Source organism: Urocampus carinirostris, chromosome 14 (genome assembly GCF_059441175.1).
Source record: "Urocampus carinirostris isolate Australia breed hairy pipefish chromosome 14, RoL_Ucar_1.0, whole genome shotgun sequence".
NCBI lineage: Eukaryota > Metazoa > Chordata > Actinopteri > Syngnathiformes > Syngnathidae > Urocampus > Urocampus carinirostris.
The window spans coordinates 3,272,382-3,295,971 of NC_142362.1; positions in this window are offsets into that span (position 1 = coordinate 3,272,382).

The window sequence follows — 23,590 nt, forward strand, 5'->3', positions numbered from 1 at the left end:
CCCTGAGTTAAAATGAGTTTGACACCCCTGTTTTAGGTCCATTTCCACTACCCTCCTGGCTCTTGTTGGGGTTTTACTGACGCGACATACACACAAAGTCACGGTTCCTCCTTCCTTCTTCTTCCCTCCTCCTTTTTTCTCAATGGATGTCCTCTCTCTAACCTCAATTGAGAGCCGTGTAACAAGACACTCCCCTTGGCCTGCCCCCACACCCCCTGCTCTATTTTTTTTTTTCATTTGAAGAGCCATAAAGAGTGCTGAAGCTCCGAAAGTATGCGTGTGTGTGTGGCGGAGTGTGTTGGGGGGCCGACCAAGGGAGATAGAAAGGGAACACGTGATAGTGCGACCATTGCTTATGGAGTTTTAACGGCTGTGATGGGAAAGCACCTTTAACCCAGAGGGACACACTCAGAAACAAGAAAGGTATATCCATCTATCTATATATCTATCCATCTATCTATCTATTTATCTATCTATCTAGACATCTATCTATCTAGACATCTATCTATCTATCTATCCATCTAGACATCTATCTAAACATCTATCTAGACATCTATCTATCTATCTAGACATCTAGACATCTATCTAGACATCTATCTATAACTAAAGTTCTTTCTATCTATATCTATCTATCCATCTATAACTAACTAAAGATCTATCTATCTATCTATCTCTCTCTCGCTCTCTCTCTCTCTCTCTCTCTCTCTCTCTCTCTCTCTCTCTCTCTCTCTCTCTCTCTCTCTCTATATATATATATATATATATATATATATATATATATATATATAAAGATCTATCTATCTCTATCTATCTATCCATGTATAACTAACTAAAGATCTATCTATCTCTATCTATCTATCCATCTATAACTAACTAAAGATCTATTTATCTATCTATCTATCTATCTATCTATCTATCTATCTATCTATCTATCTATCTATCTATCTATCTATATCTAACTAAAGATCTATCTAGCTCTATCTATCCATCTATAACTAACTAAAGATCTATCTATCTAGACATCTATCTATCTATCTATCTATCTATCTATCTATCTATCTATCTATCTATCTATCTATCCATCTATAACTAACTAAAGATCTATCTATCTAGACATCTATCTATCTATCTATCTATCTATCTATCTATCTATCTATCTATCTATCTATCTATCTATCTATCTATCTATCTATCTATATATATATATATATAACTAAAGATCTATCTATCTCTATCTATCTATCCATGTATAACTAACTAAAGATCTATCTATCTCTATCTATCTATCCATCTATATCTAACTAAAGATCTATCTAGCTCTATCTATCCATCTATAACTAACTAAAGATCTATCTATCTAGACATCTATCTATCTATCTATCTATCTATCTATCTATCTATCTATCTATCTATCTAGACATCTATCTAGACATCTATCTAGACATCTATCTAGACATCTATCTATCTAGACCTCTACCTATCTATCTATCTATCTATCTATCTATCTATCTATCTATCTATCTATCTATCTATCTATCTATCTATCTATCTATCTATCTATCTATCTATCTATCTATCTATCTATCTATCTATCTATCTATCTATCTATCTATCTATATATAACTAAAGATCTATCTATCTCTATCTATCTATCCATGTATAACTAACTAAAGATCTATCTATCTCTATCTATCTATCCATCTATATCTAACTAAAGATCTATCTAGCTCTATCTATCCATCTATAACTAACTAAAGATCTATCTATCTAGACATCTATCTATCTATCTATCTATCTATCTATCTATCTATCTATCTATCTATCTATCTATCTATAACTAAAGATCTATCTATCTCTATCTATCCATGTATAACTAACTAAAGATCTATCTATATCTATCTATCCATCTATATCTAACTAAAGATCTATCTAGCTCTATCTATCCATCTATAACTAAAGATCTATCTATCTCCATCTATCTATCTATCCATCTATAACTAACTAAAGATCTATCTATCTATCTATCTATCTATCTATCTATCTATCTATCTATCTATCTATCTATCTATCTATCTATCTATCTATCTATCTATCTATCTATCTATCTATCTATCTATCTATCTATCTATCTATCTATCTATCTATCTATCTATCCATACATCTATCCATCTATCTATCTATCTATCTATCTATCTATCTATCTATCTATCTATCTATCTATCTATCTATCTATCTATCTATCTATCTATCTATCTATCTATCTATCTATCTATCTATCTAGACATCTATCTATCTATCTATCTATCTATCTATCTATCTATCTATCTATCTATCTATCTATCTATCTATCTTTCATTGTGTTTATTTCATTATCTTGAGTCATGGTACCAGAGACAAATGTGATTGCGGTTGTGCATTTCACATGTTTAAATGACAACACCTTCTATTTTATTGTTCTATTCTATTCATTGTAAGTGTCAGACATCTATCTATCCATCTAGACATCCATATATATATATATATATATATATATATATATATATATATATATATATATATATATATATATATATATATATATATATATATATATATATATATATATATATATATATATATATATATATATATATATATCCTCCTTAGTATAAAAAAATATATTTTACATGACTGAATGATGTTTTAATTGTAGCGCCTTATAATCCGGTGCGCCTTATGTATGGAAAATATAGAACCAACACTATTTTTTGGGGGGTGCGCCCTATAACCCGGTGCGCCTTATAGTGCGGAAAATACGGTAACAGGGATGTTTACCCTGGCTTTACACAAATAAATAGGTTTTTATCCATTTATGTACTTGTGTGTCAACATATCGCCTACATTTTGTGTGTTATGGGTGCGTGTCAACCGTCACCGGCCTGTTACTGATTACGCTTCGAAGAATGCGACGGCAGGAATAAAAGACGAGCAGACGAGCGAGAATTTTTTTTTTTTTTTGCAAAAAAGCGAGAGTGTGATTTGTCCGAGCGAGGATGTGGGTGAGAACTTTTTACCCAATCGCGTTTTCCTCTCTCTCTCTCTCTCTCTTTCTCTCCTCCTCCCTCTCTCGCCCACTGATGGACCAGGCAAAAGTTTAAAGAGTGACGCCGGAATCCCACTCGGAGGCAGAGAGCGAGGGAGACAGGACCGGGACAGTATGAAACCCAGGACCCTCAAAAGGAGTTTAAGGGGGGGACCCCGACCCAGAAGACGCTCTGGTGAGTAAAAAAAAAACGGGAAAAAAACGGGAGGGGGCGAAAAAGTTCCCAAAGAGGAGTTGGAAAGCTGCTGTTGATGGCTATCATATGTTCTAAGTTAAGCTTTAAAGGGACAGTGTGTGATATTTAGTGCAGGGATTTCCAAACTTTTTCAAGCCTAAAGCTACTTTTGTTAGTCATTAGAATAGAATAGAATAGACCTTTATCGTCATTGTTACAAAATGGGGTAACATATTGTGACAACGATATTGGGCATGACACTCCAGGTTCACACATTCACAGTGAGGTAAAAAAGCCGAAAAGATAAAGGAACAGAGAAGATAAGGTTATAAAACAAGGAGGATAAGCTTATAGTTGTAATTTACACAATATTTACACAAGAAATGTCGGCATGTAGGATGTTGGTATCGTGATATAGTTTGGTATCGTAAGGGTTTGTGCAATTATGCATTTGGTGCAAAAATAGTCATCATAGTGCAAAAAAATAGTCAACATTGTGCAAGGTGAGCAGTAAACATAGTGCAGTCAACATGCACAAGAAACGTTAGCGCCCTAGTTTGATATGCATTTTAAAAATAACAACTTATCATGTTAATACTATGTTATTACTATGTTATTACTATGTTATTACTATATTCCTCCCAAGTTAGTTATTGGAAGAAGGGTTGGACAGACTCAGTCAACTGCTAAAAGAATAATTTTACTTGAAAATCACGATGTCCCAGCGCTGGTGATTAAGTCATGTCTATTTGTATAGCCCGTTATCACAGGGGGTCTCAAAGGGCTGCCAAGACATGGAAGGAAGTTTTGTGAGAATATGGATATGGAGTGTCTCAACCAAGTGTTCCTTTGCAAGCTCTCGAGGTTGCACTTTCAAAATGTAATCGTATCTTTCAATTAAAACAAAATCGAATGATTGTTTTTTTTAGGTGTGCTTATATTCCAGACAAAAAATATATATACTAGATGTTTTTAATCTTTTAAGATTTTTTTTTTTTCATTATTTGACCTTATATAAGATATAGATAGATAGACAGACAGATAGATAGATCGCTCTCCGTGTCTCTCTTTTTCTCTTCCTTTGTTACTCTTTAACTCTTTCTATCTCTGTGTCTTTTTAACCTCTTTTGTTCTAACTTCCTTTTTTCCTTTTCTCTCTTTTCTCTTTCTCTTTTCATACCCTTCGTGCTTTCTTTTCTCTTTTCTCTCCTTCTGTCTTTCTATTTCTCTTTGGATTTCTTTCTTCCTCTCCTTTTCTTTTCCTCTTTTCACGACTTTTTATCTTTTGTTTCTCACGCTCTCTCCCTCTCTCTCTTTTTCTTTCTTTGTCCCGCCCTCTCTCCTTTTCCCTCCCTCTTTCTCTCTCTTTTTCTTTCTCTTTAATCTACTAGTCCGGCCCCCCCGACAGAATGTTTGTTCTTCAAATGAGTTTGACACCCCTGTCATAGATAGTAAAATTTGTATTTCTTTCACATAGTGGAATCCCTCCGTAAGGTTGCCACAGAGTTTGTTCGGCAACTTGCTGCTTCGCTGTGCTCCGTGTCACTGGTTATCATTAACATGAGACAATAGAGTGCCATCTAGTGTCAGTCACATGACTGTGAGGCGATCCCGACTTCCGACGGAGGTGCCGCTTCCTCTCTCGGTCATGCCGAAAACCCCCCTCGCATTCCCCCGGGCCCCCTTCCTCGCATTCTTTCCCGGGTTTGACACACATAGCTCTCATTCTCCACGCCGGCGGCATGAATGAAGAGTCTGGAGTAGGAGGCGGGGCCAAGTGTGGGGGGGGGCATGTGCTTGTCACATAGCGTATGAATGGACGTTGCTCCTGATTGGCTGTTTCCGAGTTTGATGCGTCTGTTGGGACTTTTGGGGTTTTACGGGCACCGAAGGGACGCGGGGAGGGGTCCTTACCAGCTGACAATCCATGTCAAGTCAAGTCACGTTTGCTTGTTTAGCCCTTAATCACATAAAGTCGTAAAGAGCTGCACATACCGCCATGACACCATCCCCTGATCTGAAACCGACACGAGGGCTAGGAAAAACTCAAAACCTTAGCATGAGGAAAATGAAGAAACCTTCAAAAAGGATCGCACGTGAAGTAATCCCACTCCCGGGATGACACAATGCTTCAAACAGAATAGAAGAATAGAATAGAGTTGCTTGTTATTGTCACATGTGTAATGCAGAAAAACATTAACATTTGTCTCTGGTACTGTGACTCAAGATAGTGTGATAATGAAATAAACACAGTGAAAGATAGATGTCTAGATAGATGTCTAGATAGATGTTTTGATAGATAGATGTCTAGATAGAGAATAGAATATAATTGCTTGTCATTGTCACATGTGTAATGCACAAAAACATCTGTCTCTGGTACCGTGAGTAAAGACAGTGTGATAATGAAATAAACACAGTGAAAGATAGATAGATAGATAGATAGATAGATAGATAGATAGATAGATAGATAGATAGATAGATAGATAGATAGATAGATAGATAGATAGATAGATAGATAGATAGATAGATAGAGGTCTAGATAGAGGTCTAGATAGATAGATAGATAGATAGATAGATGTCTAGATAGATGTCTAGATAGGTGTCTAGATAGATAGATAGATAGATGTCTAGATAGATTGATAGATAGATGTCTAGATGTCTAGATAGATAGATAGATAGATAGATAGATAGATAGATAGATAGATAGATAGATAGATAGATAGATAGATAGATAGATAGATAGATAGATAGAATACTGCTGCTTGTCATTGTCACATGTGTAATGCACAAAAACATTACCATTTGTCTCTGGTACCGTGAGTATGTCTAGATAGATGTCTAGATAGATAGACAGGTGGACAGATAGACAAATAGAGAATAGAATATAATTGCTTGTCATTGTCACATGTCTAATGCACAAAAAAATTAACATTTGTCTCTGGTACCGTGACTCAAGATAGTGTGATAATGAAACAAACACAATGAGTTAAAGTAACTCTACTATTCTTTCTACTATTCTCTCCCTCTCTCTTGTTTCTCACGCTCTTTCTCTCTTTCTTTTCTCTCTCTCTTTCTTTCTCCCTTTCTCTCCTTGGTTGTCCCACCCTTTCTACTATTCTCTCCCTCTCTCTTGTGTCCCACGGTCTCTCTTTCTTTCTTTTCTCTCTCTCTTTCTCCCTTTCTCTCCTTCTTTGTCCCACCCTTTCTACTATTCTCTCCCTCTCTGTTGTTTCTCACACTCTCTCTCTTTCTTTTCTCTCTCTTTCTCCCTTTCTCTCCTTCTTTGTCCCACCCTTTCTACTATTATCTCCCTCTCTGTTGTTTCTCACACTCTCTCTCTTTCTTTTCTCTCTCTTTCTCCCTTTCTCTCCTTGGTTGTCCCACCCTTTCTACTATTCTCTCCCTTTCTCTTGTGTCCCACGGTCTCTCTTTCTTTCTTTTCTCTCTCTCTTTCTCCCTTTCTCTCCTTCTTTGTCCCACCCTTTCTACTATTCTCTCTCTCTCTTTCTTTTCTCTCTCTCTTTCTCCCTTTCTCTCCTTTGTCCCACCCTTTCTACTATTCTCTCCCTCTCTGTTGTTTCTCACACTCTCTCTCTCTTTCTTTTCTCTCTCTCTCTCTTTCTCCCTTTCTCTCCTTCTTTGTCCCACCCTTTCTACTATTCTCTCCCTCTCTGTTGTTTCTCACACTCTCTCTCTTTCTTTTCTCTCTCTCTCTCTTTCTCCCTTTCTCTCCTTCTTTGTCCCACCCTTTCTACTATTCTCTCCCTCTCTGTTGTTTCTCACACTCTCTCTCTTTCTTTTCTCTCTCTCTTTCTCCCTTTCTCTCCTTTGTCCCACCCTTTCTACTATTCTCTCCCTCTCTCTCTTTTTTTTTCTCTCTTTTTTCGCTCTCTCTACTAGAATCTTTGTTCTCTGGTGTGGCCCCCGGGCTAAAATGAGCTTGACAGCCCTGCTCTAGACCTAAAAGTCAAAACTGCAAAAGGTGTCGGAAACCCCGAAGAGATTAGCACGGAATCTGTCCCACATCCCCTCCTTTGGCCCTCCTCGGGGCCCCTCTTTGCCTTATCAACACTGCCTTATGGAATGAACCCTGCCCTGGCCTACTTGGCAGGAAGCAGGCTTGACGCCTTCCTGCAGTCAAGCATTCAGGGTGGAATGATGAGGAAAACCTAAATGGATGCAGTCGGAGATGATAGGTCGAAAATACACCAATGAGAATAATCGTGAGTAGCAAATGAGACAAATGCCCAATGTCTGAGTATTAAAGGATACAATTTATATGTTTTAAAGAAAAAAATAATGTGTCCAGTCCCAGGATTGACCAATATGGGTTTTCAGGGCAGATTGACAGGACCAGAACGGAAACAGGACCCAATTGCGTTTTGCTTCTCATAAGTTTTATTAAAACACAGTTTGTGATCCAAAAATGGAAGTGCATCCTCCCTAGCGAGCGATGACGGTGTCAAAGACGGAAAAACAGGTCGCTAGCCGGGACAGGAGAGCAAAAACGTGGTCGGGGTGAGAAACGAGTCGTAAGCCGGGACGGGAGAGCAGACGTGGTCGGGATCAAAAAACGGGTCGTAAGACGGGACTGGAAAGCAGAGGTGGTCAGAATCAAAACGGGTCGTCGCCGGAGACAGACGGGAGCAGAAACGGGACAGGTGGGAGTCAGGGTTGAAAAAGACTTGCCTAGTATACACTGACGGACTGACAAAAGGGGATTGACAGGACAGGGTTCAAATACTGACAGGGAGCCAATTAGAACCCACGGCGGTTGGCCATTTGCTGTAAAAGCTTAAAAATTGGTGTAACACATACCTTTATGTAATAAAGTAAACAGAAAATTCAACGAAAACTTAAATAGCTCTCTGAAACATTTTACAGTAATTAAATTAGAATTTCAACACAACATGATAAATCTTTCATTGAAACCAAAAACTCAGTAGTCATTCCCAGTGTCTTCATATTTACCGATAAGCAGCGCCAAACCATTTATAATAGTTTTTCAAAATAAAACAAGAAAAAAATGTTGCCAAACGAACCAAAATTACGAAATTTCCAAACCGAACGAAAATTTCGAAATCGGATTAAAGCAAATGTGTCATGGTTGCCATGGCGCCCAATTGGCGGTGCATGTGTGTGTCATGGTGGCCATGGTGCCCAACTGGCCCCGCCCGTGTTGTGCCAGCTGCGGCTCGTTGAGAGATTGGCTTTCTTTCTATATTAAACTCAGCGCTCTCTTGCTTTTTGTCAGCCCATCAAACGAACTCCTGCCCCACAAGACGTGGGTTCAGATTCGGTCCTGTTGATATCTTCAGTCCGGTATTGTTCCCGTTTATTTTTGTCCGGTTTCATTTCGGGTCCCAATTTTTTTTTCCGTCTATTTTTGTCCTGTTTATTATTTTCTCCAGTTTTCGTTCCCGTCTAGTTTCTCCTGTTTATTATCGATATCCTGATTTGTTGTCAATCCTGCCTGTCCCTTCTTGTCCGGTATTAACCCCATCCGTCCGATATCTACTCAGGCAATTAAAATCGGTCTCGTTGGTCTCTGGCTTCTTATCATTTCACGCCAGACCAGCTTCCTAACGTGCATGACTCCCCATTTCCTGTAAAATAAAAAGCTTGTGTGAGAATGTCACGCGATTGGGTTCTGTTTCTGTTCTGGTTCTGACAAAACGTTTGATTTTAAAAAATAATAATTTTGTGTTTTTTTTTATTATTGTTTATTTATTTTATGAGGCAGCACGGTGGGGCAGTGGTTAGCGCGTGTGCGGCACAGTTCTGAGGTCGTGGGAACCTCCTGCGTGGGTTCAAATCCAGCTCCCGGCCTTACTGTGCGGAGTTTGTATGTTCTCCCCGTGCTTGCGTGGGTTTCCTCCGGGCACTCCGGTTTCCTCCCACGTTCCAAAAGACGATTTCAGGTGAATTGGCCGGTCCAAATTGTCCCTAGGTATGACTGAGCGAACTAGTTGTCTGTCCCCGTGTGCCCTGCGATTGGCTGGCAACCAGTTCAGGGTGTCCCCTGCCCACTGCCCGATGATTGCTGGGGTGGGCTCCAGCACCCCTGCGACCCTACTGAGGATAAGCGGTGCAGCTGATGAGATGAGATGAGATTTATTTAATGCTTTTGGGGAAAAAGTTGTTGGCCACCCGGGCGGGGACATTTTGAAAAGTCGTACGCCCGACGTAAAAGATGCACGTCCGGGCGGACATTATTCTAGACACTGATAGATGTTACGGCATTGAATGAGTTATTCGAAATGAAATCATAAACAAGAAGTTCGAGGAAAATTTTCGATCCTGTTTGTTGTTTTAACGACTTCTTTGTTTTAACTACCGCGGTGTTAAACCTACGCGATCCGCTCGGTTGACTTTGATGAGTCATCGCCTTTTAACAATGAGCCATCATTTACCTTTGGCAGTCTTTCATTTGACCCACTTTTTTTGCTCCCGTTCACACAGTCAGGGAGTTCGCGTCTCCTGAAACTATTTTCTCGTCGGGTTTTTTTTGTCTTTAGTGGAGTTATGCAAATGAAACGACACGGTTTTGTATTGTATTGTATTTGTATTGTATTTATTTATTCAGCCAGTATAAACCATAAACATGATATTTACAAGAAATCAAGGGGCGGGGCCAGCTGGGCGCCATGACAACCCTGCAGGACATGACAGTACCTGCGAGCAGGGTGACCGGGATCGTCTATCATTTTTAGTGTCCGTTTTCTAGTTCGATCGATGTAGATACTTTGCAGGGTCGGGAGGCCGGTACCTATTATTTACTCTGCCGTCCTCGCTACTGATTCCATCTTTGACAATTCTTTCTGATTGACGCCACCAAACCAAACTGTGATTGACCTACCGTAAATTCCGGACTATAGAGCGCACCTGATTATAAGCCGCACCCACCACATTTTAAGAGGAAAACCAATTTTGTACATACACAAGCCGCACCTGTATATAAGCCGCATGGGCCCACATTTAAACATGTAACACAAACACAAAATGAACCCAAACCCGACTTCAAGTCCCGCGATTGAAACTAAATGTCCTTCATTAAAGTCCACAGTCCAAAAATCACAGCCGGCAGAATAAACGGAAAATGATACCGGTGCTTAAGGTTTGATGCAGACCTGCAGAGTCCGGGTCCCGATGAAAGTAATCCAAGGAAAAAGGGTGGGGAAAATATATCGGATGAACACATTTACTCACGCAACTCCTTTTTCTTTAACCAACTTTTTACCCCCTCTCCTTTCCTTGTCTGTCCCTCACCTTTAGCGGTCCCCACTTAAACTCGGCACCCCGCGTTTGTTCCTCCCCTCCTTTTTCGTTCACCCGTGCAAAACATATCAGAATAAGTGTCTCAAATAAATACATTACAAAAATATACAGTTGCAAATACATATTATACATGGGTTACACATATTGACGGTACACCGAGAGAGTTTTCGAAGCTTTAATAATAATAATATAGCTTTGACAAGGCAGTTAATGGTAGCAACACTCGAGCGCCGCTGGCGGCCGTTAGAAAAATGACATCAATTGGCCACATCACTGAATAAGCCGCAGGGTTGAAAGTTAGGGAAAAAAGTAGCGGCTTGTAGTCTGGAATTTACGGTACTTCCACCCTGTGCGAAGACCGGCTTGTTGTTACAGCAACAGAGTCGAGTCGGGGTTCTCAGAACAGAGTCGAGCGTGCAGGCGACGTCACAGTTGCACTCTGTGTGCACAAACACCTGGCCCGCTTGGTCCTATGCCCATATTTGGGCATAGCTTCCCTTACCTGGGCCCCACTCTGAATTCCAATAAGCGGTGTGTGTGTGTGTGTGTGTGTGTGTGTGTGTGTGTGTGCGTCCATGGCGGACGCACGTCATGGAAAAGTAGGATGAATGGGCGGCCTGTTCTTAAGGTGTTCCTTTTGTTTTCTGAAGGTAATCAGTGAACGCTGTGACTCAGCCAGATTTGAAGTTGGAAGTAGGGCTGCACCATTTTGGGGGGGGAAAACTACCGTAACTCTGAAAAGTTGCCTGCCCCATTTTTCACAAAAAAATCCCATTGTTCATAAAGTATTAAGGATCGATAATCAGAATACCGTATTTTCCGCACTATAAGGCCCACCGGGTTATAGGGCGCACCCCCCAAAAATTGTTTTTGGTCCTATATTTTCCATACATAAGGCGCACCGCATTATAAGGCGCTACAATGGGAGCGTGGACAAAACAGTCAGATAGTTCAGTCCAATTTATTACCCCCTTAACATTCCCAAAGCTTCCAAAGAAGCAAATACGGGTCTCAGACATGTACGGAAACAGTGTCCGTACGATGTCACCAAACAAACATTTCTTAGTTTCCATTTTATTTTTTGCTGGCAACTGTGTGGACAGCAAAGTAAGAATTTGATTGTGCAGGGAAACGGGGTTCTTTCCTGTGCATATGACAATAAACACTTTGAATTGTATTTAGTTTCAAAATAGACTCATCACAGAAACATCAAGATCGTTCTAAAACAAGATACCGGGAAATTATAAATCCGCGTAGCTCACCTAAGTTCTCTTGCAGCCATCACATTCAATAATGATACGTAACCATGGTCTTCTTACAACCGTGAGTGTAGTAACTCCAACCATGTAAAATATTTACAAATACAGACTACGGCATAGTGCAACCCAACGTGCGATTCGCATTCATCTTTTTCGGCCAATTGCAGGCTTTGTTTCGCCCCTTTAGCCTATGCCAGCCTGTAAATGATAAAAAGGATCCGCCCCCTTTACCTCCGAATAACTTTAGCCTATAGTGACTGATTCAAATGATGATTGACACATTGGTTAGCCAATGAAACGCCGGTATATAAATCCCAGCATACACCGCGGACTACTTCGCTTTCGGGGGGAAATTGAGTCGGCGGCTGCTTGATTTAGTTGCAAGACTTAATATTGATCCATATATAAGGCGCACTGTATTATAAGGCGCATGGTCAGCTTTTGAAAAAAATAAAGGCTTTTAGGTGCGCCTTATAGTGCCGAAAATACGGTACATAACTGAACAACTCTTTAAAATTAAGTTTATTATAAATCTACTTATAACATTCATTGCATGTGTATGACATCGCTGTTCTGCATCTGCCATCCGTATGTACCTGTATTTACTCATGTTCATTCATGAAATGTTTGCGTTGCGTCGTCTGCTACAAGCCACTTGAACTCCTCTTTCCACCATGCTCGTAATGCACGTTTACCTTTTGTAGCGTCATCAATTTTGTTAGCTTCTTTTGAATCTTCCTTCTGGGGCTGAGCTTTTGGCTTGATTCCTAACCACTTATCCATTTTTCTTGTGTTCTCTGTGCGCCTATACAGTGTTCTCGTTTGCCCGCGTCCCCGCGTCCCAGACGCATCATTTTTGCTGGGGACGCATCGGGTCAAATCAGGGTGCGTCCCTGGGACGCAACTTTTTTGACACAAAATTGACATTATTACCCGATTACTTTTTTTTTTTTTAGCAAAGATTTATTGCACTCCAAACTTTTCGTCATACCTGGAATGTAACAATTATAAAAATCATTTGATGAATAACAAGCCATAGGTTCATTTTCGACCCCGCTTATGTATCCTAGGGTTAAAAATATCACTGACACGGCTCTCTCGTTGCTCCACTTTACCATTGCGGTTATCCCTCCCTTGTGATTAACGGCAGCTGGCATTAGTTTATATGGCATTGTCATCACCAGGGTTGGGTAGGGTTATTTTAACTTGATTACTTTCAATGACTTTTGGATGACTCCAATACCAAATATGCTAATAAAAGACAAAGGAAACTAAATATGAAAAAAAATGATGACTCACAACACGTGGTAAGCTTTCTTTCCTGGCTTTGATCTCTTTGATCTCCGGCAAAACCAGGGTTGAGTAGGGTTACTTTAACTTGATTACTTTCAATGACTTTTGGATGACTCCAATACCAAATATGCTAATCAAAGAGAAAAGAAACTAAATATGAATCAAATGATGACTCACAACACGTGGTAAGCTTTCTCTCCTGGCTTTGATCTCTTTGATCTCCGGCAAAACCAGGGTTGAGTAGGGTTACTTTAACTTGATTACTTTCAATGACTTTTGGATGACTCCAATACCAAATATGCTAATAAAAGACTAAATAAACTAAATATGAATAAAATGATGACTCACAACACGTGGTAAGCTTTCTCTCCTGGCTTTGATCTCCGGCAAAACCAGGGTTGGGTAGGGTTACTTTAACTGGATTACTTTCAATGACTTTTGGATTACTCCAATACCAAATATGCTAATAAAAGACAAAATAAACTAAATATGACTAAAATGATGACTCAAAAGACGTGGTAAGCTTTCTCTCCTGGCTTTGATCTCTTTGCTCTTCGGCAGAACTAACATAAAATGCGACAGAAACAAAATGAAAATAAATCCAAACAGCTTGCCAGCATCCCCAAGCCTGCACAAAATGTTTCTTTTGTCTTTTATTAGCATATTTGGTATTGGAGTAGTCCAAAAGTAATCAAGTTAAAGTAACCCTACCCAACCCTGCACTGTACTCATACCCAACACATATGTGGGGGGAGATTTGCCTCAAAAACAAAAATGTCGTGGTTTACTCAAGATATAAAAACCATATGTCTTCATACGCAAAATTAAAATCATATATGTAAATCGCAGATATATTTGTGTATTTCTTATTTAAAATTACGGGAGGAATAGAAAAATTGGCTTTGATAGTCTGTCACGGTTGCCATGGCGCCCAGTTGGTCCCAGCCGGGTGGCGCCGGGTCCAGTTGCGGTTGCCACTGCGCCCAATTGGCCCCGCCCATGGACACGGGCTGAGACGCGTTGACTGATTGCTCCTTGGGAGTACTTAAACGCGGTCCTTTGAGCCGTTTGTTGTCTGAGCGTCTGTCATACTTCTCCTGTTAAACGCTGAAATGCCAAGTCTGTGAATTTGCCTGCGTTTGATCCTGTTTTGTTTTTTGGCCTGATTTGTTTGATTTTTTTTTTCCTCCTCTCCCTAATCAATTGTGAGTATGTTACGCGAGTGGGTTCTAAATTCTGTCCTTAAAAATGCTTGAATTAGGTTTTTGGCTTCAGTGTTCTCGTGACTGCTCGTTGTTAGTACAGAAATGCATTGTTTGTGAGTTGTATTACATGCAGGGTTTGTACGGGTGCTTGAAATCCTTAAGAATGCATGAAATTTAATCATGTGTCTAAGGTGTGGAAAAAAAGCTTGAATTTGGGGTGAAATGCTTGAAATTGTCGCCATGTTTTGCGGCAGTCTGACTTTTATTGACTGCATATTGAATGAAGAAAACTAAAACAAGCCTTTTTTTAAATACGCTTGCTGTGGTGGCTTTGCTTTGCCATTGCATTTCTTCTTCTATCGTGATGAACGGCAGCTGGCATTAGTTTGTATGGTGTTGTTATGTGAAGAGAACTTATTTTCAAAGTATCCGACCGCTAAAAGATAGATGTCACCATCAGGGTTGGGTAGGGTTATTTTAACTGGATTACTTTCAATGACTTTTGGATGACTCCAATACCAAATATGCTCATAAAAGACAAAAGAAATGAAATATGAATAAAATGATGACTCACAACACGTGGTAAGCTTTCTCTCCTGGCTTTGATCTCTTTGATCTCCGGAAAATCCAGGGTTGGGTAGGGTTACTTTGACTTGATTACTTTCAATGACTTTTGGATGACTCCAATACCAAATATGCTAATAAAAGACAAAATAAACTAATTATGGATCAAATTATGACTCACAACACGTGGTAAGCTTTCTCTCCCGGCTTTGATCTCTTTGATCTCCGGCAAAACCAGGGTTGGGTAGGGTTACTTTAACTGGATTACTTTCAATGACTTTTGGATTACTCCAATACCAAATATGCTAATAAAAGACAAAAGAAACTAAATAGGAATCAAATGATGACTCACAACACGTGGTAAGCTTTCTCTCCTGGCTTTGATCTCTTTGATCTCCGGCAAAACGAACATCAAATGCCACAGAAACAAAATGAAAATCAATCCAAACATCATTTTTGCCGTTCCATGTATTCCGTTACTCCCAGAGCCTGCTCAAAATGGAGTCATTTTATTCCTATTTAGTTTCTTTTGTCTTTTATTAGCACATTTGGTATCGGAGTCATCCAAAAGTCATTGAAAGTAATCCAGTTAAAGTAAACCCTACCCAACCCTGCCCAACACATACAACCTTTAGTATTTAATGTCTGCTGTCTGCTACAGAACACAATGCCCGATATGTTGATATCAATGACAATAAAGACATTTCAATTCAAAAATCCATAAATCAGTGAACCAGGGACAAACAAAGCGCAAAGTAGCGAGGGATTACTGCAAGCTTTTCATATTTACTACATACATTGTTGGATCTTGACACAACCCTTTGTGTGTCCTCGTTTGACCTAAATTATTTTCACACTGTTCTTAGCAATAATTCATTGTGTAAGAGCTGAAAAGGCCCGAGGAGGGAACGCGGTGTTGCAAATTTCGTGCAGGGAAGGCCACAAGTTTGAAGTGTAGAAGAAAAGACATCAAAAATGAAAATATGACCTACCCAAACTTATGTAGTTGTAACTCCAACCATACATTATCTGCATTATCCTCAGTAGGGCCGCGGGAGTGCAGGAGCCCATCCCAGCTATCTTCGGGCAGTGGGCAGGGGACACCCTGAACTGGTTGCCAGCAGTGTTACCTCTAAGCTGCTCAAAGAGATCAAAGCCAGGAGAGAAAGCTTACCACGTGTTGGGAGTCATCATTTTATTCATATTTAGTTTATTGTGTCTTTTATTAGCATATTTGCTATAGGAGTAATCCAAAAGTCATTGAAAGTAATCCAGTTAAAGTAACCCTACCCAACCTTGCATTTTATGTTAGTTTTGCTGGAGATCAAAGCCAGGAGAGAAAGCTTACCACGTGTTGTGAGTCATATTTTTATTCATATTTAGTTTCTTTTGTCTTTTATTAGCATATTTGGTATTGGAGTCATCCAAAAGTCATTGAAAGTAATCCAGTTAAAGTAACCCTATCCAACCCTGGTTTTGCCGGAGATCAAAGACATCAAAGCCAGGAGAGAAAGCTTACCACATGTTGTGAGTCATATTTTTATTCATATTTAGTTTCTTTTGTCTTTTATTAGCATATTTGGTATAGGAGTAATCCAAAAGTAATTGAAAGTAATCCATTTAAAGTAACCCTACCCAACCCTGGTTTTGCCGGACATCAAAGAGATCAAAGCCAGGAGAGAAAGCTTACCACGTGTTGTGAGTCATCATTTTATTCCTATTTTGTTTCTTTTGTCTTTTATGAGCATATTTGGTATTGGAGTCATCCAAAAGTCAATGAAAGTAATCAAGTTAAAGTAACCCTACCCAACCCTGGTACGGCGGTACAGGAGTGTTTTGTGAGCATCGATCTGTCCTTTGCTCTGCTCTAGGAATCTGTTTCTATCTGTTTTTTTTCTTCTTTTTTGGCATGTCTTCTGGTCCTAAAGCACACAGCAGCTTAAGAAATTAGCTTTTACTTTGTCCATCTGCCAACTTTTTACCATCAGTCCACCCCCTTAATTGGAAATTATTTGAAAGCAACACAAACTTTTTCTTCTTTTTTCCGTGTTTTTTTCTACTTTTTTTTTAATTCCTTTCAAAAAAATCTCATTGTGTTTATTTTTTCCGAGCTGTTACTTTTTTCTTTTTGTTCTCTATTTACTTTTTTTCCTACATTTCTTTCTTTTCTTTTTTTTGGGGCTTTTTTCAAAATGTTTCCTTCTTTTTTTCTCTTCCTTTTGTTTCTTTTTTTTCTCAGCTTTTCACTACTTTTTTATTTTGGTATTTTTTTCTTTTTTGTTCTATTCCCTCCTTCTTTTTAGTCATTTTGTGCATCATTTTACATAGTATTTGGTCATGTTGGGATTAAAGAGGCAAAAACAACCTGAAGAGCCGTTTAGGACCCGAAAGAGCCGGTTCCTTTTAGTGAGCCGAGCCGAAGAAGCCGGTTCTCGACAAACTCTACTAACTTTACTCAACTTCGTTCTCCTTCGACTCGACTTCAAAATACCGCATTTAGAACACAACGTCGGGGGAACCCGTGTATTTTGACCTTCATGCACTGTAACTTTGACTTAAGTCACTTCTTAATGAATAATTTTGAGCCTGATTTTTGTGAGCTGGCTCGATTTTCTTGTGCGCTGAGAATGGGCGAGCAGTTAGAGGGAACACTAAAGACCACCACTCGGAAACATCCCGAGTTGAGTTTACAGCCGGGCATTTAAAGTCAGTGGCAAGAGCAGCCTGTGTGGCAGCCCACCATCTGCTTAACCGACTATTCTGGGATAGAGAAAACCTTCTGGACAGGGGACAGAAGCAAACTCCGCAATCCTTTTTCAAGCGGCCGCCTTCGAGCGGAGCTGAATATCTAATTGCAGATCTATCTGATTGGCAACTGGAGACGATTCTCCGGAGCACTTTGTCAAATTGACTCTCGGTTTAGTCAAGATGAATGCCGACGTGTCACTGTATCCCCGGTTCCGTATCAGAGGAGAACCTGCTCCTCTTTAAGGTCCGAATTTGGTTCAGATTAATATTATTGGTGGAAATTTGTCATTATTTAAACTAATTTCTTGTTACCGGAATAGACAACACTCAGAGAAGTGCAGGAGAAAAACAAGCTGCAGGTTGAAATATGTCAACTTGATGTTGCCAAAGCCAGGTGCCACTCACAAAGGTACTGTACTTGTACTTCTTTTTCTCTCTCTCTCTCTCCCTCTCTTTCTCTTTTTTCCATCCCTTTTCTCCCACTCTCTGTCTCTGTCTCTTCCTTTTTCGCTCTTTGTCTCTTTTTCTCTCTGTGTCTTTTTAACCTCTTTTGCTCTAACTTCCTTTTTTCCTTTTCTCTTTTTTCTCTTGCTCTCTTCCTACCCTTCGCGCTTTCTTTTCTCATTTCTCTCCTTCTGTCATTCTATTTCTCTTTGGATTTCTTTCTTCCCCTCCCTTTCTTTTCTATTTTCTCTCACAACTTTTTATCTTTTGTTTCTCACACTCTCTCCCTCTCTCTCTCTTTTCCACCCATTTTCTCCCACTCTGTGTTTCTGTCTCTTTTACTCTCTGTGTCTTTTAACCTCTTTCGCTCTAACTTCCTTTTTTCCTTTTCTCTCTTTTTCTCCATCTCTCTTCCTACCCTTTGCGCTTTCTTTTCTCCTTTCTCTCCTTCTGTCTTTCTAATTCTCTTTGGATTTCTTTCTTCCCCTCCCTTTCTTTTCCTCCTCTCTCACAACTTTGTATCTTTTGTTTCTCTCTCTCTCTCTCTCTCTTTTCCACACCTTTTCTCCCACTCTGTCTCTGTCTCTTTTTCCTCTCTGTGTCTTTTTAACTTCTTTTGCTCTAACTTTTTTCCTTTTCTCTTTTTTCTCTTTCTCTCTTCCTGCCCTTCGCGCTTTCTTTTCTTTTTTCTCTCCTTCTGTCTTTCTATTTTTCTTTGGATTTCTTTCTTCCCCTCCCTTTCTTTTCTCTTTTCTCTCACAACTTTTTATCTTTTGTTTCTCACGCTCTCTCCCTCTCTCTCTCTTTTCCACCCATTTTCTCCCACTCTGTGTTTCTGTCTCTTTCACTCTCTGTGTCTTTTAACCTCTTTTGCTCTAACTTCCTTTTTTCCTTTTCTCTTTTTTCTCTTTCTCTCTTCCTACCCTTTGCGCTTTCTTTTCTCCTTTCTCTCCTTCTGTCTTTCTAATTCTCTTTGGATTTCTTTCTTCAACCTCCCTTTCATTTACTCCTCTCTCACAACTTTGTATCTTTTGTTTCTCTCTCTCTCTCTCTCTCTCTCTCTCTCTCTCTTTTCCACACCTTTTCTCCCACTCTGTCTCTGTCTCTTTTTCCTCTCTGTGTCTTTTTAACTTCTTTTGCTCTAACTTTTTTCCTTTTCTCTCTTTTCTCTTTCTCTCTTCCTGCCCTTCGCGCTTTCTTTTCTTTTTTCTCTCCTTCTGTCTTTCTATTTCTCTTTGGATTTCTTTCTTCCGCTCCCTTTCTTTCCCCCTCTTTCAAGACTTCCCTTCTTATATCTTTTGTTTCTCACGCTCTCTCCCTCTCTCTTTCTTTGTCCCGCCCTCTCTCCTGTTTCTCTTATTTCTTGACCTCACTTTTTCTTTCTCTTTAATCTACTAGTCCGGTTCAACGGCCGAGATCTGAGTAGCGCATGCAGGCGAGAGAAAGGGAATGCATCCACACCCTGCTCACACATCCTACACACCCGCCCACCCACGCATACATGCCGACACATCCACGCACGCGCACCAGCTCAGAACTCCCCCCAAAAAATGCCATGTATGTTTGCACACACGCATTCCTGTCCGGCGGTCAACCCCTACTTTGAGGCTCCGACCGGGTAATGATTCACTTCCTCTTGGCTTCCCCCTCGGTGTGCAGCTCCCACGTGTGTGTGCGGGGAGTTGCGAATGTGTGCACGCCCCTGTGCGATCGCAGCAGTTGTCACTGGCTGATGTCGGTGTGTGTGTGTGTGCGAATGTAGATGTGGTCAGGGACAGTCATCTTCCAGGCAGCTCGGAGGAAACCCACATCAACTGCCGTTCACCGCGTTCTAGGAATAGACTTGCCCAGGGCGGGCAGTCCTGCAGGGGTGGGGAAGCTGCGGCTCGCGAGCTTTATATGGCTCCAGCAGCTTGCACACCCCGACGGAGCTTTTATCGTCGACGGCGACTTTAATCGGGGATGTTTATGGACTGTACTCCCAAATCCATTCAATACGTGGACTGAGCAATTCGGGAAAAACACTGGACTATGTGTAATGTAAGATCAAACATCAAACATTCCTGTTGTATCCACCAACTCTGTTACAATATGTTCAACCCATTTTGTAACAATGACAGTAAAGGTATATTCCAGGGGTGTCAAACTCAATTTACCTCGGGGGCCACAGGATAGAACAAACATTCTCTCGGGGGCCGGACTAGTAGATTAGAGAGAAAGAAAGAGAGAAAGAAATAAGACGACGCGAAGGAGAGAAAAAGAGGGTGGGATAAAGAAAGAGAGAAAAGGAGAGAGAGAGAAAAAGAGAGAGAGAATGTGAAACGTGAGAAACAAGAGATAAAGACAAATAATGAGAGAGGGGAAAAGAAAGAGAGAGAAAGAAAAATATCCAACGAGAAATAGAAAGAGAGGAGAGAAAAAAGAAGGAGGGATTGGAATGGGAGAAGGAGAGAATGGGAAAGCAAGAGAGAGAAAGAGAGACAAGAGAGAGAGAAGGAAAAATGGAAGAGAGAGCAGAATAAGGTAAAAAGACAAAGAGAGAGAGAAAGAGACAAAGAGAAACAAAGAAAGAGACAAAGAGAGACACAGAAAGTGAAAGAGAGAGACAGCGAGAGAGAGAAAAAGGGAAGGGAAAAAAAAGCGAGAGAGAGAGAGAGCGAGAGAGTGAGAGAGAGAGAGAGAGAGGAATACAAGTCCACCATCTTTGTGAGAGGCACCTGGCTTTGGCAACATCAAGTGGACATATTTCAACCTACAGCTCGTTTTTCTCTTGCGCTTCACTGAGCATTGTCTCGTGGGCCGGATTGAATCCCTTAGCGGGCCTGATCTGACCCCTGGGCCGCATGTTTGACACTCCTGGTATATTCTATTCTATTCTATTCTATTCTAAATTGCTAAATAATACTTTTTATGGAAGCTCATTAAACAATTTATGTTTATTGTTCACATACTTTATGACGAAAACCCAAAGAACAAACTCTAATCAGCCCAAAACGATTTGATCGGGTGAGTAGTAGGAATCAGCAGAGCTTTACACACAGCGTCCGCGTACTCTTTCTCCCCTGCGGCCAGCATACCGAAAGCATCCTTCTCATTTGCTGTATTTTGTGACATTTCCGCAAAATAACTCTGCTTGCACCTTGTTTCGATTGCTTCCAGCTAGTTTAGTGTTCATTTACTTAGTCGCAGGCACAGGTGGCTGAGCCTTTGATGTAACCTTGTTTGGAATAGAGTAGAATCATATTGTCTTTATTGTCATTGATCAACATTTTATGCAATGAGATTAGACATAACACTCCAGGGTAGGACATGTCATAAAGACATTGAAAAGAGAAAAAGGAAAAAAGACCGTCAGGATGAATAGGCAACAAGAAAATAATGACAACAAAAACTTTTAGCAGCAGAAATTTAACAAAACACACACAAGGTATATTTTTTCAGAGTTTTATTTCACAACAACAAAAGGATAAAAAAAACAGAATAAGTAGCAGCATGTGTTTCACAGTTTTGCACACTTGTTTAGGGTGGTGATGACCCCGGGGAATAATTCTTTCTGAGCCAGTTTGTGTCAAGACCAGAACAGAGACAGGACCGTAACGTTTCTCACAGTTTTATCGGAAAGAAGGGAAAGGATAGCACACACCATCCGGAGATCGCTGGTCGCGGGGAGCAGGCTGCTCAGAGGCGGAAGTGGTATTTCCGTGGCGGTGTCAGGAACGGAAAAACGGGTCAGTAGCCGGGATAGAAGAGCAAAAACACGATCGGGATCGGAAACAAGTCAAAAGCCAGGAGAGGAGAGTAGACGTGGTCGAGAACAAAAACGGATCGTCATTCGGGACGGGAGTGCGGACGAGGTCGAGATCAAAACAGGTCGTCATTCGGGACGGGAGAGCAGACGTGGTCTAGACCCAAACAGATCGGGAGACAAATAGGAGCAAAAAACAGGCGAAAAAGGACTTGCTGTGTAAAACAGAGAGATTCGCAGACAGACTGACAAAAGGGGACTGACAGGACAGAGTTTAAATACTGGCGCCGCATGGGCGGGGCCAATTGGGCACCATGGCAACCGTGACAGTTTGTCCAAGTTTTCAGGGACCTGTAGCTCCTATCGGAAGGAAACAGGTCTTAAAATTCTAATTTACTGTAAAAAGTTTCAGGGAACTATTGTTAGTTGTGTTAAAATTCTTATGTATTTACTGTCAAAGGTTTCAGGTAGCGATTTAAGTTGTATTTGAATCATATCAAAAATATTCTTTGTTTCTTTTTCCATTATCAAAAGTTTCTTGCGCCAATATTGAAGCCACAGGTGTCAAAGAGGCGGCCCCCGGGCCAGATCAGGCCCGCTAAGGGATTGAATCCGGCCCGCCAGACAACGCTCAGAGAAGCGCAAGAGAAAAACAAGCTGCGGGTTGAAATATGTCAACTTGATGTTGCCAAAGCCAGGTGCCTTGACACTGTACTTGTATTTCTTTCTTTCTCTCTCTCTCTCTCTCTCTCTCTCTCTCTCTCTCTCTCTCTCTCTCTCTCTCTCTCTCTCTCTCTCTCTCTCTCTCTCTCTTTCTTTCTTTTCCATTTTTTTCTCCCACTCTGTCTCTGTCTCTTTCACTCTCTGTGTCTTTTAACCTCGTTTGCGCTAACTTCCTTTTTTCCTTTTCTCTCTTTTCTTTCTCTCTTCCTACCCTTCGCGCTTTCTTTTCTCTTTTCTCTTTTTCTGTCGTTCTATTTCTCTTTGGATTTCTTTCTTCCTCTCTCTTTCTTTACCCCGTCTCTCGCGACTTTTTATCTTTTGTTTCTCACACTCTCACCCTCTCTCTCTCTTTTCCACCCCTTTTCTCCCACTCTCTGTCTCTGTCTCTTTCACTCTCTGTGTCTTTTAACCTATTTTGCTCTAAGTTCCCTTTTTCCTTTTGTCCCTTTTGTCTTTCTCTCTTCATAACCTTTGCGCTTTCTTTTCTCTTTTCTCTCCTTCTGTCTTTCTATTTCTCTTTGGATTTCTTTCTTCCCCTCTCTTTCTTTTCCTCCTCTCTCACAACTTTTTATCTTTTGTTTCTCTCTCTCTCTCTCTCTCTCTTTTACACCCCTTTTCTCCCACTCTGTCTCTGTCTCTTTTCCTCTCTGTGTCTTTTTAACTTCTTTTGCTCTAACTTTTTTTCCTTTTCTCTCTTTTCTCTTTCTCCCCTTCTGTCTTTCTATTTCTCTTTGGATTTCTTTCTTCCTCTCTCTTTCTTTCTTTTCCCCCTCTCTCACGACTTTTTATCTTTTGTTTCTCACGCTCTCTCCCTCTCTCTTTTTCTTTCTTTGTCCCGCCCTCTCTCCTTTTTCCTCCCTCTTTCTCTTATTTCTTCATCACTTTTTCTTTCTCTTGAATCTACTCGTCCGGCCCCCGACAGAATGTTTTTTCTATCGTGTGGCCCCCGAGTTCAAATGAGTTTGACACCCCTGATTTAAGCGTTTACAGAAAAAAAACAATATCGGCTTTAAATATCGGTTAATTCTCATCTCATCTCATCTCATCAGCTGTACCGCTTATCCTCATTAGGGT